The sequence below is a fragment of the Crassostrea angulata genome, chromosome 8 (assembly GCF_025612915.1).
Source record: "Crassostrea angulata isolate pt1a10 chromosome 8, ASM2561291v2, whole genome shotgun sequence".
Lineage (NCBI taxonomy): Eukaryota > Metazoa > Mollusca > Bivalvia > Ostreida > Ostreidae > Magallana > Magallana angulata.
In genome coordinates, this window is record NC_069118.1 from 19,687,374 (window position 1) to 19,702,569 (window position 15,196).

Sequence of the window (15,196 nt, forward strand, 5' to 3'; positions counted from 1 at the left end):
ACTTTAACCTGTGCAGTCACAAATAAACACAATAAAAAAGTAGTTAGTTCTACCATTGCTGGGATCCTGGGGATCTATTCACAAAAAATCGTACGTCTACGATTACACTCTAAACTTACGACAAACGTACGTTTACGTTTATGGTGCTATTCACAAAAGCTGTCGTAAGATAACAACGTTGTCGTACGTCTGTTACAGTCGTAAGTGCGTCTAAGTTCTTAGTTACCGACAATGCTCATGCGCAGTGGGCATTGTGGAAAAATGACGCCACGGTGTATTTTCGCTCATTTACATTCGCGGAACTTTTATAGCGCCTTTCAGCACAGACGTATATAACGAAGTCACTTCTTTTCTTCCCATACGCCTATTTTAATGTATGTATGTTTACGATTGTCGACAGAAAGAAAATCCACATGTGCCTGACGTTAAAAATATTTCTTTTGTATTACAATAAAATATTTCTCTGTTTTATAATAGTGTTATTATATTCCTGGGAATAATTTTGTTGTGAAAAGAAAAATTTTGAACGTCAGACGCATGTGAGAAAATCTTAGTTCTGTATGAAATTTATGTCATGTTTTTTAACTTCCAAAAAATCTACTGCAGAATTTGTTTGTAATAAAACGTGGCATTTTTAAAATACTGTCAAAAACACTTTGAGTTTATCGCTACATGTACATTCTAAATATGCCGGTTTATTTTGTCTGTTTCGGCGATAATAAAGTTACTAAGTGTTATTACCCACGTCGGCGTGTCCATTGATAATTAAGGTCTTCCGTTTCCAACGGAAGACCTTTCTATTATTGTGCGGGTTAAGATTATTAGGGTCTTCCGTTTCCAACGGAAGACCCTCTTGTTTTTCTTTGGTTTCTTTTTATTATTATTAGGGTCTTCCGTTTTCCAACGGAAGACCCTTTTGTTTTTCTTCGGTTTCTTTTTATTATTATTATACTTTTTCTTTTTTTTCTGACTCCTTTTTTGCCTCATAACTCAAAAAGTTTTAAACCGATTTCAATGAAACTTTCAGAGATATTAGCACGTTGGCGTCCCTCTAAGATGTTAAGGTTTTAAAGACAACGTCACTTCCATTTTGACGTTACGTCATTTATAAAATTTTAAAAAAGTCATTTTGTCCGGGACTTTTCTCAAAAATGCTTGAAGATACGGGCTTGAAATTTTTAACGATTTTACATTTGTCATTTTACTTATGTAATAGGGCCGAGAAATGAAAATCTGTCACTTCCGGTGGAAACCGGAAGTGATTCAAATTTTTCGAAAAATTAAATTTTTTGATCAAATGAAAAAAATGTATGTATTTTGTAGAGCTTAATAATCTAAATCTAACACTGAAATCTGTTTGAAAATCGGACGATGCATTACAGAGTTATTGGGGTTTAAAAATTGATTTTTCCGGAAATTTTGATTCCGCGTCCTTGGTTTAAAAAATAGCGTAATGTTTAAAGTAAAATTAACTCGTACCAAAAATATTTGCTAAGTCGTACTTGAACAGATTCGGATTTTTTTTGTTAAGTCGTTCTTGAAATCGGAAAGGTTTTTGTTAAGTCGCACTTAAAATCATTCGTATTTTGTTAAGTCGTACCAGGAATAATTCGATTTTTTCATCTTTTTATTTTAGTTACATTTTTTATTGGTTTAAGAGCTCTGCTTCTTACAGGGACTTCCAGCTTTACTTCCGACATTAACGGAAGACCCACTCGTTGCTTTGCAACGAGCTTTGCTCTAGTTTTATTTTTTATTTTTTTTCTGACTCCTTCTCGGCTTTATATCTCAAAAAGTTTTCATCCGATTTCAATGAAATTTTCAGAGCTTTTGTAAAGTTACCGTGCCTAAAATATGTTAAAGTTTCAGCATTTATGTCACTTCCGTTCAAATTTGGCGGCCATTTTTAAATTTAAAAAAAGTGATTTTGTCCGGAAGAAATCTCCGTAAACTTTAAAGATATCGCTTTGAAATTTTTACTGATGATAAATGTATCAATTCTATAATGTACTGGGGGGTTTAAAATTTTGTTCATCAATTTTGCTCAAAACCGGAAGCAGTTCCAATTTTTGGAAATTTTCATTTTTTTGTACAAAATAAGACAATACATCAGTCTTATAGAACTTGCCATGGTGAATTCAAATCTGAAATCCGTTTGAAAATCGGACGATGCATTACAGAGATATCGGGGTTTAAAAATTGATTTTTCCGGAAATTTTGATTCCTCATCCTTGGTTTAAAAAATAGCGTAATGTTCAAAGTAAAATTAACTCGTACCAAAAATAATCGCTAAGTCGTACTTGAACACATTCGGATTTTTTTGTTAAGTCGTTCTTGAAATCAGAAAGGTTTTTGTTAAGTCGTACGTAAAATCATTCGTATTTTGTTAAGTCGTACCAGGAATAATTCGATTTTTTTCATCTTTTTATTTTAGTTACTCTTGTTATTGGTTTAAGGGCTCTGCTTCATACAGGAACTTCCAGCTTTACTTCCGATATTAACGGAAGACCCACTCGTTGCTTTGCAACGAGCTTTGCTCTAGTTCTTATTTTTCTTTTTTTTTTTTTCTTCCTAGACGCGAACTTTGAGGCTTCATATCTTGCTCATTTCTGAACGGATTTTGCTCAAATTTTCAGGGCTAATGGAATTTACAAAACACTATCTTCACCAATTCATAAAAGTTAGAATTCCCTTTCCGTTAACGAGTAATTCCCCTTTTAAAATTTTTTAGGGCCTTTGGTTTCCAGACAAAGGCTCCGAGACTATGATAGCAGGGAATGGGAATCCAACGAATTTGAATAACAAAGACATTGAAGTTGTATACATCGGTTTTTGTTTTTGGATTACGTTCCTTATTTAGGAAAAGGTAGGGGGTCAAAAACAGGATTCCAAAAAGTGCAAAAATTTAGACATATTTTCCTTTATATCTTTTTAACGAAAAATATTTTGTTAAAACATGTAGAATAAAAGTTGTGCAGAATATCAAGGGCTTTCATTTGACACCAAAAAAAAAGGGCTGGCCCCTTAAATTAAGGGCCAATAGCCCCTAAAAGTTTTTGCTTAATAACTCAAAAACGGTTTGGATTTTGATATAGATGTCGCTGGAAAAGTTGTTTGTTGGGATCTCATAAAGGTCGTAAAAATATTTTTTTGTAAGTGATTTGTGTAGTATGAGTGTAAAAAGCTTTACATGTTGACATGTACCTGTTTTCATTTGACAAGTTAACGAAAGTCTTTGTGCGTACAACTGGCATAAAGTTGCCGCAGAAAGTATGCTGGTTTATACAGGAGGCATTAATTTATAAGAATTTTTTTTTTGTTGGAGTACATGCTTTTTTTTAGGAGTTTAAGTCATTGTTGTTAAGTTCTTAGTGCACAATCATTAAAAACGGCAATTGGAAAACAAAACATTCTTTTTCTTTTCTTTTTAACCACAAAATATGGAATTAAAAAACTCTATGCATTACATTTTATTTATTAACTCCATGCATTTAAAATCTACCTTGAATCAGAGCTGTGTGTGTGTGTACCATTACGTAAGCTCTCCCTCGCCCGCGGCCGAGAAAATCGGTCACCATGCTCGCGGCTGGACTACCTAGCGGTCAGCGGTTATCTAATACACGAGAGTTGCGTCTCTCATATATGAGTTTATTTAGCCGCGAACTCAAGAATTGTTTTAGTTTTGATTACACAAAATCTTTTGTGGATTAAACGATTGGATGTCAAGTAAGAAATAGTTCATTTAATTAATAAAAGCAATGTCATTCTCTATAGCAATAATAGACTAAGATCAATTGTGGGGTTTAAGTTTAAAATATATAACTTCTATTTGATAGAGTAAGGTCATTATATTGCAAACTTTTCAAATCTTCCTTGGTTGTGAGCTGTGCGTTTCTGTGCGTTGTACCTTTACGAAATATATTCTTTGCCCACGGCCGAGGAGATCAGCGACGGCTGCATTACCTAGCGGTAAGCGGGTATTTAATACACAAGATTCGCACACTGCGACTTACACTTACATGCATATGAACGTGTTTGAGTTAATATAGCCGTATATACAAGAACTGTTTTAATTTTATGTTATAAAAGTTTGTCCTACTTGTATATATTTTATTAAATATTTGAGTGTAAATGAATATTAATGAACGGTATTACTCCAAATCGGAAAAATCGTTAGACATAAACTGATGGTTGGTTTGTTTATGTAAACTACTTTAAAAACTGTACAATTAATGTTTTAAATCAACACCCCCCCCCCCCCTCAAATATTAAACATTTAAATGATGATAATCCCTCGCACATGGCTGAGGAGATCCGGCGAGAGTGGATAAGTGATCCGCGGTCGGTTCGTGTTCTTCTACATGTACCTTATGACGCGTTTATGTTTCATATTTTGCACGGACACAACTATATTTTATTATGTTTTCAACTATTATATTGGTTTAAGATGAAAAGATAAATTTATTTTACTTGTACAGTTGATTAAGCATTGATTTATACGATAGCGTATAAGGTAGTTTAAAAATCAAATCAAATTATAATCAAAGTTCCATGTTACATGTTTGCGGTAGGTGCTAGCACGATAAAGGAATGCCCTGAATTGAGGCATTCGATGATTATTTTAAAAAATATTCACATGAGTTTAAACAACTTTAGATTAGATTCTATCGGTCACATATTAATCACTACTGTAGTTTCATTGTGGAAGCGAACTCATTGCTGCCCCCCCCCCCCCCCTCCTCCCGCCCCGCTGACTGGTGCTCGCGCTGGATTTTTTTTTTAATTGGAGAAAAGATAGCAAGATCTGTCGAAAATCATTTTTGGTGGTTTCTTATGTGTAACATTTTGTTTCACTTTCCCACCCCTTTGTTTATTCGGCCAGTCTGTGTTAATTCAATTGCCGCATGCGACCGATAATCTTGTGTCGCTTCAGCGCACACAGCTCAGAACATTTATAGCCCCAGGTCATCAATTGTTATGTAATTGAGTAACAGTTGGAAGGGTGATTTTACTACATAAAATAATAAAATCATAATATAATCTATTTGAATTGAGTATCATGCGTATAGATTCCCATAATAATTAATTTTTTTATTACCTTTCTATGTTTACATTTAATTTTGTTCAAATAATTAATAAATTTTCTATCATTTAAATTGTGTGCTTCATCAAATACGTATTCCGATTACCTTGAAGTCATTAATTTTCCATTGGCTTTTGACAAAAGAGAGACGCCTGACCATCCAATGAAAACAAATACACAGAGTTTGATTGACAGGTTTAGCCAGGTGCAGGTCTCACCCGATGTCCGAGGTTATGTGTGCTGCTTGTACACAGCCGAATGGTCTCAGTAAGAATTATCGATGTAAATAAATAATAAAAATACATGCTTATCAAAACATGATCGTGCAAGTTAAAGTTGATTTAGGTTTGTTCCAATAGAAATCATGTTTCACTAACTGTATTTAATATTTTTTATGTATAGCGAATTTTAATATTGTTTCAGTACTGAAACATCGCATGAAAACGTTAAATATACATGTAATTATCTGTTACTAGTCGTCTTTTAATATATACACCTTTCTTTTGTTTGTTAAAAATTCGCTCAATTTTGTTAAAGTAATGTAAAACACGGGCGCCATTTTGAAACAATTAACTTGTCAGAGAGTTCCGAATGAAATCTGATGAACGTTTCACACGGTTCTCGCACGCTTTGCTCGAAACGATTTACACGCTTTGCCCGAAACGCTAAACGGTTTACATGAAACTCTAAAAGGTTTACACGAAACGTTTCTCGCACGTAGGCCGCACGCTTTTTTGGTGTAGTAGTACGTTTTAGGGTCTGTAAATTTTGTCAGCACGCAATTCTAAACGTGCACATAGTCTTCAAAAATTTAGAAATATTTTAATATAGAAGTTATCTTTGAGAAAGGTTTACGTGTTTTGTAGGCGGGTTCAGTTTAAAAAAGAAATACAATTCCTGACATGAATCATGAGTACATACTGTTTATAACAATGCTTGCTACCCTTGAAAATTTAACTCGCCATTAAACATCTCACTTTTTAAAGAATGTTTGAAACGATTACATAAACTCTGCTCGACAAATAGTTTTCCTAAAATATTTTCTTCCTTTCTTTGTTTCAAAACACGTTTTATATACAGGCTTTCAATCACAACACGTTTTTATAACAAAAGCAGAACTGAAAGTATAGTAATTATAATCGTTTGACACCATATAACATATATTTTCAACTCGCAGCAACAACGGAAGACCTACTCGGGGCTTTGCCACGAGCTCTGCTCTAGTTTTCCTTTCGATATTGTGATTTTTTTTAAAGGTCGTCTGAAGATTAGATGTAGTATTTCTTTCATATTTTTTCTGTAGAAAAGTCAATAAGATGTTATTTAGTTCATGACTATCATTAGATTTTAATTAAAAATATGACCTAACATGATGGACTTTTTGAGATCATGCTTCAAGTATTAATATTTGGCAGTTTAATATTTAGACCTTGTTGTGAGCTGAAGCTCACATTAGGAAATTAAAACAAACGTGCAAAGGTATAAATATTGCGGTCTTTTTAATCAGTTTAAAAGTTGTTTCAAAGAAAAAAAATGTTAGACACAAATTTCTGAAAGGCTGGGTCTACCTTATATAAATAATGTTTTAGGGGGACCAGACGGACACCCCCCCCCCCCCCGATCCATGCATGATATGTAGTACGCTGATTACATTACATACTGATATCTAATTAGTGTGTATGCATATGACTACTGTTTAACTGATTTAATGCATTTGTAGGAATAAAAGAAAACGCCTATAGTATCAAATAATTTTCGTAGTTTTAACTAATATTGATTCGATATACCCGGTGTAACGATGAAAAGTGACCCTGTAGGATACTGACCCGGGGGTCAAATTTCTACGGAGAAAACTGACCCAGGGTCAGTATTCTATGACAAGTAGGGTACTTTTTCTACAGTAGAAAACCATTCCAGACCTGTAGATCTACGACCCCCACACGTTGAAAACTGGCCCCATCAAATTTTGACCTCGCTTAAAAACATCAAAAAGTTTCTACTTGAGAAAAAAAATAATTGCAGAGACCAATTAGTGTATTCCAACAAACACGAAAGGTCGCAAACTGGTTTGCTTTGTTCAAATTCTTATATCAAATGTTCCCCCATAGGAGAAAACTAGTTTCCTTAATATACAAACAACACGTGCAAGAAACGTTATTCTAATCAAAAGGTAACGATTAACGCATCGCTGAAACAAGTTATTGGAGGATGCAATTTTGCAGTGATTCACAAATGACATTATATTATGCTACTGCAGTAAACGTATTATATTTGGCGTGTACGATATTTGGCGGAAATTAGTTTATGAACAAGTCGGTGTAAATTTGAATTAGCGTATTCCTGAATGTGACTTTTCTTTTACATGTATGACATATAGCGATGTACTTGATTTAGCGGAAGCCGCATTTCGGTGTAGATTTGAATTAGCGTATTCCTGAATGTGACTATTCTTTTACATATGTGTATGACATTTAGCGATGTACTTGATTTAGCGGAAGCCGCATTCCGCCAAAAACGCTAAATAGAATACACAGCCAAATGTAATACGTTTACAGTATTTAGATGTAATATTTCACATAATAAAATATTGTTTAAATTATTAAACATTATACATGTATGTATTAGACCGAATGCTTTTTACCTGACATCATACATTTTGCCTCAAATAAACTATAAAGGACTTCCCTTCCGGACTTTCTGTATGCAATATGTTGACGATGACTTAATTTTTTACTTATCGGCAAACATATCTCAATAGATGATATACTTTATTAAGACTCAGTTAAGAGTTCACTTTTTCAAGAATATTAATAACCGCTGTTTCTAGATATTCTAGATTGAGTATAAATGCCTGGAACACTTACATGTTTGTGCTAAAGCAAAGGAGAGTTTAATGTTAAGTCAGAATATGCCGATATTAATTGCTAGATTCAGATGTCGTTTATACATGTAAGTACCGTGGTTGTATTCAATAGAAGTCAAAGTCAATGCTACATGTAAAGCCCTTTTTAGTGTCATTGTTACTTTGCGATTTGCTATCACTGTTATATACCGAAGTTTGCAAGTACATTTTAATTTTGATTACGATAGTGGTCGATTTCAAACTCACACAGAATCATCTGTAAAGTATTTTGTTTCTTTTGTTCAATTCTAAATTCGAAGTTTTGGAATTTGTGACGTTTATATTGACTGTTTTATTATATTATATCAAGCATTGTATTTGTCTAACATATATTCTTCTTAGTAAACCTGTTGTAACAAAAAAATAATTGTTCTTAGAAAAATCAATATGGGATGATGATGCAATCGTGGATTTAAGGAGTGGGGGAATTCCAACTTTTTAAATTCACTCATCAAATTGACCGATAATAGGCCTAGAGCCCCCCCCCCCCCCCCCCCTGGCAAATATAATTATCCCTCGGATCCCCCTCCCCCACCCATTTTTTTCTTTCTGTTTTTTTTTCTGCATACAACAAGGGCGTGTTTTTTATTCATTCAGATTGATATTATACCTTTTCAGTCATGGTTTGACAATGTAAACATATGTCATTCCTCCCTCCCCCCCCCCCCCCCCAACTCTCCTAACCTTTTAATTTTTTTTCTCCTAGATTTGCGCCTGTTTTAAATATCTATTTCTCTAAGGTACGTCTTTTTCTTCTGTTGCTTTGATTTAATGTGAGGGAAACATTTTTTAATCAATGTACTTTAATTAACTAAACGTGAATGTATCTTTCATTTTTAATTTGAAAAATTAAATGACAGACTAAGATAACGATGATAAACAATAACAGGTGATCGGAAAAGCATACTCAAGCTGGTTTTTCGAACAATTTAGTATCAAACAGGCAACCCCCCCCCCCCCCTCCCCAGCATTACCCCTGCATCCACCCTAAAGACAATAATAATAATAATATATAGTCGATATTCTACACGATCATTTTTCTACAACTCTTACGGAGAATAATGACCCACAGGCCATAATTCCTATGATGTAATCCAAGTATTCTACAACGAAGTGGGTCATTTTTCTACGTAGAAAAATGACCCACGGTCAATATTCTATGGGGGTCACTTTTCGTCGTTACACCGGCATTGCTATCGCGTAACATATATCTTTTCCAATATTTGTAAGGTTTTTAATGGTGATTTTGGATTATATGCTTGAATGATTATAATTGAGCTTCAAATAAGATTAAGAAATATAAATTTCAACCACCATTAACATATTTTGCAATAATGGATACAAAAGGATCTCCGGCACTGTTTTTTCATGGCAAACCATAGTGCGTTATCAAATAGTAGTTTCTTCTCTTAATTTTGCTTATGACAAAAAGAAGGTAGAACTGCCATAACTCAACTATAAACATATCAATTATAGACTAACGTCAACCCAGTAGTCGACGTAAACTTACGACTGTTTTTTGACGTAACGTCACACGTACGACATTTTGTGAATAAGAAAAATCTGACGAAAAAATCTTACGTCAGACTTACGTCTACGATTAAACGTACGATTTTTTGTGTATAGATCCCCTGCCCTTTACACCACCCTTTCTGTTTATAAGATTTTTCCATTCGACTTTATGCAGAATTTATGGAAAAGAGGGTCCCTTCCGTCCCTGGATCGGATTATATTCACCCCCTTCCAATGTTGATATTTCACAGAATTCAAAATGGGTTTTCTGTGTATGATGAATATTTTTACTTTCGATCCGATTTCTTCTAGACACAAAGTTTCAAACTACTGTGATTGTTTTTTTTTGTACAACAGTTAAGCCCCCCCCCCCACCTTTGCTTACACATTTCGGGCGTATCCACACCTGAAAAACAATATCCGGACACTTATCATCCGTGTGTGACAATTCCAGAGTAAATATGTAGATTTAGTATTATAGAGAAAACATGCAGTATGTAGAGATTGATTTCGTGTTTTGAATGTATATTTTACCATTAGTTTAAGATAACTCTCAACCGTTCATTAACCATAATCCAAAGCGTATGCATGCATTTAAATACACCGTCAGTGCGCTGTCTTCAAGCTGTAAATTATTTTTTTTGTATCCTACATTCCAAAATCATTTGTAAATCTTACACCCTTCATTAAAGCCGTAAATAATTTTATGAATCCGCTCCATTGACTAAAATAAATGTGAAAATAAATCTCAGGTTCAGACGGGATCGTGAAACTGTCTGAATTCTCAAGTTCTTCAGTAATGGTCAGAAGAAAATGAACAAGTATTAAGATTAGCCTTGACGACGACAAAGTTATTGATTAATTGAATTAAAAATCATAAGTTCCGATATAAAACATGAGGTAGGTTCAACGTTTATAATATTAAACATGTTTTTTTTCGATCAGGATTTATCGGTATTAAAGCACAAAATAGCGAGTCAATAATTTTATATATGGTGGGAAAACTATGACCTGTAATTATGATGTCAAACATTTTTGCAATAACTTATCACTAACTACTCATGTTTGTAAAAATATCCGAACTCTTGTGTCACCGTAGGTACTGGCACGATAACAGTTACTCACTTTTTTAAGCATACTGTGTGCGTCTTAAAGAATCTTGTATTTAAAAAAAAATTGCAAAAACATAATAAACAATTTTGTTTATCGTCTTGTTTTTGTTTGTAACGTATATTTAGAAATCAGGTCAATGTATAATTATATTGGAAGTAACCTGTAATAGGAATCACTTTTTCCTTTTATCTCTTTGGTACTATTCCATGACCATTTTGTTGTTTTGGCTCTTTGTTTAAATATATAACTTGAGAATCATTTTTTAGAAAAGCATTCTTAGGAATCAACATCCAGTGACTTTCTGCATATTTAAATTCACGCGTGTTCGTTACAAGGAATCGGACCACTAGTCAAGAGTTTGACTGTTTAACACCTGTTAAACACATACAAACAAAATCGAGGCAATAAGGAAATTATTACAAACAAAAATTGAATATTAACATGATAGCAATTTTCAATACAAAATAGAAGAACAGGCCCCAAGATCATGAAGCAGTCTTAGACTTAAGTCAAATTTTATACACTGTCTTATTGTCGATTGACAACATCGAAAAAATGAAATGCTATTGGAAAGTATCTCTATATTATGTTGATAGTTACAAATTTTAAGGGTAATTTTATGACATATAATAATTTTTATAAAAGATTGCAATTTAGACTTGAGTCTAAAATTGCTTCATGATCCTGAGGCTGGGTCTGTTTAAAAGTCCTTTTTAACAAAAACACGGACGATAGGAACATGAAATGGTGTTTTAAATTTACATCCAAGAAGTATGATTCCCTCTATTTCTGAAGAAAATTTAATGTAATTCATAGCTCTGTAGAAACTAACAGGACTAAAATCTACGCGCCCCGTTTATCGATTTGTCGAAACATTAATCGACTAGCTAAGAAAAATTCTCGACTACACGAGAGAATCGTGATGATTTCAGATTCAACCTCCGATTTAAGACGACTTTTCCGCTTTTCTGTATTTTTAAATATATTGATGTTCATTAATAATGATTTAGTTAATTTTACTTTTTTTTTTTACGACCAATCCATTAATCTGTTCAAAAAGGATTTAAATATAAACAATAAAATAACTTCATTGATGATTCATGCGGGTTATGACGGTAGCAATTATTGCAGAAAAAATAACATAACCCGCGAGGGCGTGTTATGTTAATTCATATTTATTTATATATTATTTATTTTTTTATTTATTTATTTATTGCAATGTTGCCACCTTGCATGAATCACCAGAGAAAGCATATAATTGTTTGATTCGCGCTTATTTTACACACCGAATTTTGCCCCTCCAATTCATGATAAAATCAGGTGTGAATCATACATGTAGCTCATTAGAAACGTCACAGGGCTGAAATCATCGCGATTCAGTTCTAAACATTAAATTTATCGATCGAAAAGAAATCATGGGCAGAGATACAAATAATATGCGGAAAAAGTGAGATTTAGCTCCTTTTCAACAAAATTCCAATAGGGACTTCTAAAATGATAACAATACATACTACACAGGAAACCGGGGTTGCCTATTTTTTTTATATAAAAACAATTGATGTAAAAGCAAAAATTCCTGCAAGAAATCTCATCAAAATAAATAAGGTAGAAATAATTAGACTCGGTCTTTTTAAGAATAATAACAAGGAATTGTTTTTACGGGCACATCAGATTCATTTTATACATGTAAATGCAGCGTTTTACCTAAAATTAAGATTGTGTGAGGAAACACAAACACATGTTATCTAAACTTAGAACAAATTGAACAATACAAGTGTTTACCGGATCGGTGAGATGTTTGCAAAAGTAGCTGCAGACTTTCATCTGTCTTATTTCTAAATATATTTTCTTTTACTGTGGTCTTTTTAGCTTGTTCAACCTGAAATGTTTCTTGTCATTGCATTTTTAGTAATCTATCATTGCAAAATGATTTAGTAAAATAAGTTTATAGTTCATGTTCATGCAGCATACAAAAAAAAGTTTAAACAATACTGACAACGGCACTTGCTGAATAAAAACGATACATGTTCATGTATTTGTTCGGTTCATTTTATTGCTTTCTTAATCCACGCACTTTCAGCGTAGATTCCTTATTAAAAACGAGAGGAATTAATATTTGCGTCAAACTGCGAGAAGCGCATCTCGCGAATTTTAAAATATCGCTTTTATTTTTGGACATATGAAACCTACATTAAACTTGTGCTATGATAAAAATTCGGCATTCGCGATTTTATTTTCTAGCAATTTGATGGAAAACTGCTGAAACGCAGAATTAATTATTAATAAGTACTCGTGTTAAATAAGGAATCAACAGTATGTGGTAGCACTAAAAGACCAACAACACTCGTTATCTATAGTGTTGGATCAAAAGATACACGGTAATGAGATGAGATATTAATCAAAGTACTGAAAGTACTGTTAGACGGTGGTGCCGTTTGAAAGTGGCATATTACATGTATGGAAATTATTGTTGTCGAAAATCCACACCCAGCATCTCATACATGTACTAGCACAACTGGTCGTGAGTTACTCACATGGATAATTCTGTGGAATTCGTAGTTGTGTTCACAATCCACACTTTACAAATGTTCTGTCTCTTTATCGCCATCTTTTGGGGAAAACCCATAGATTTATCACAGTAGCCTTTGTAGTATATAAGTTTGTATCTATATGTTTGTATCTATATCAGTTGACATTAAAACTCCGTTTTCGGTAAGACAAGTACTACACAAATGTATTTTGATTGCCCCAGAATGACTCATTAAATATGTGGGTTGCCACCACATATTGAATGAATAAATCAAATCAAAAGCGATTTCATCACAGTAAACCCAAATATTTGATTGTATAAAGAAGGGGAATTTTGGTTTTTTCCCTTTTGACATTTGGGTTGACCCCGCAAAGGGGAACAACTTTTGAAAAGTGTGGATTGGACTATTGTGCTTTAAAGATATTGTAGATTTCTCAAAGTGACGAGAACAAATAAAGCTTTGGTATGATAAAATACTAATCAGGTTTTTACTAACTATTTGGGCATACATGTAGTATGTTTATTGTCCCTCTCGACAGCATTTTCCCTCAATTTCCTCACGTGGAAAAAGTTGCATCGTCACACTTGCTTCTGGACCATCACACTTGCTTTTGTCCTCATAGTCAGTTATACATTTAGGTGAACAGAAAACGGAATGGTTTGCAAGAACTTGTTTGATAAAACTGGTATAATTGCTTTTGGAATGCACGTCATCATGAAACAGAAGAGTCAATCAATATTTTATCTTTTACTGTAGTGGATTATTTCCATTTGCTCACAACGAAAGTGAATAAAAATTTGAGAAAATAATATCATACAATATTCAGTCGCAGTAATTTCATTAATCAACGTTTTAAAGTACATTTGTTTTATTGTATTTAGCTATTGATTTATTCAAATCATTTGAATGAATTTGGGAAAGTTACATGTATATTTTATCGCTTCTCAGTACACTTTAACACGCATAATTTACTTGCTACATTAAACTTTTCTAGTAAACTTACAAGAAATATAAATTAATTATTCAAAATTAGTTTTTTAAAACACCAAACAAACAAAATCCAAGTTAAACGCATGTTTTTCTGACCGTACAGCTAAGTATATAAATTTCATTTTATTCTTTGCATGTAATATAGTCTAAACAATAGATCTAGGGTCCGCAAATCCCGGCAATATTTCCGGAAAGCTATAGCTCTGTAGCTCAGAAGAATACTACAGTCATCTATGAAGCACCTTACCTTTTACCTTCATGTTTCATTATTTATCGCAAATATAGCATGGATGTATACGCTACGGCCGATGTAGCATTTCGTTGAGTGATAACACTTTCTAAACGGTGTGTATTTCGATTTCGAGTCGCAACAAACTGGCGCATTTATATAGGCCCGCCTATTTGTAAATGGAAACAAATATCGAAGAAAGGTCATAATAAAGTTTTACTCGGGAGTTAAAAATCATTTGAGAACAAAATTGGCGATATTTAGGTACATGTGTAAATAATGTTATCTGTTTGCGTAAAAATCCCCCAAAACCAAAGAAAAGGTTCTCTAATAGCAGAGACGGGCGCATATGGATTAAAGTCACAGATGTACTACGCTCATCAAATTGCGTTAGTTCAGTTTACTGTGAAAAATTCGTCAGAAACTGTTAAGTGAACAAAATTATTATATCTTACATTACCGTTCACAATGTACCATAAATGTATATGGAATATTGCATGAGTTGAACCGATTGTTTTTTCTCGCAAAAAAAGCTAGCGTTTGCTGCAAATTAGAGATACACGAGCTGACACGCCGTGAAATCCATAAGACGTTTTACAGCATGTCTTTAATCCCTTATTATTTGCTTACAAAAAATCTGAACTGAAAATGTTTGAAACATCGCAGAATGTTGTTTTTTTTATACATGTATACATCTACATGTAAAATGGCGACTTGATTAGCAAAATGTATGAATTTATCGATGCAGACAGGGTAACGGCTCATTTAAAATAAAACACAATTTCATAAATTACTTAAATATATGTACAAAATGATTAGCAGCTATAATGCTTTTA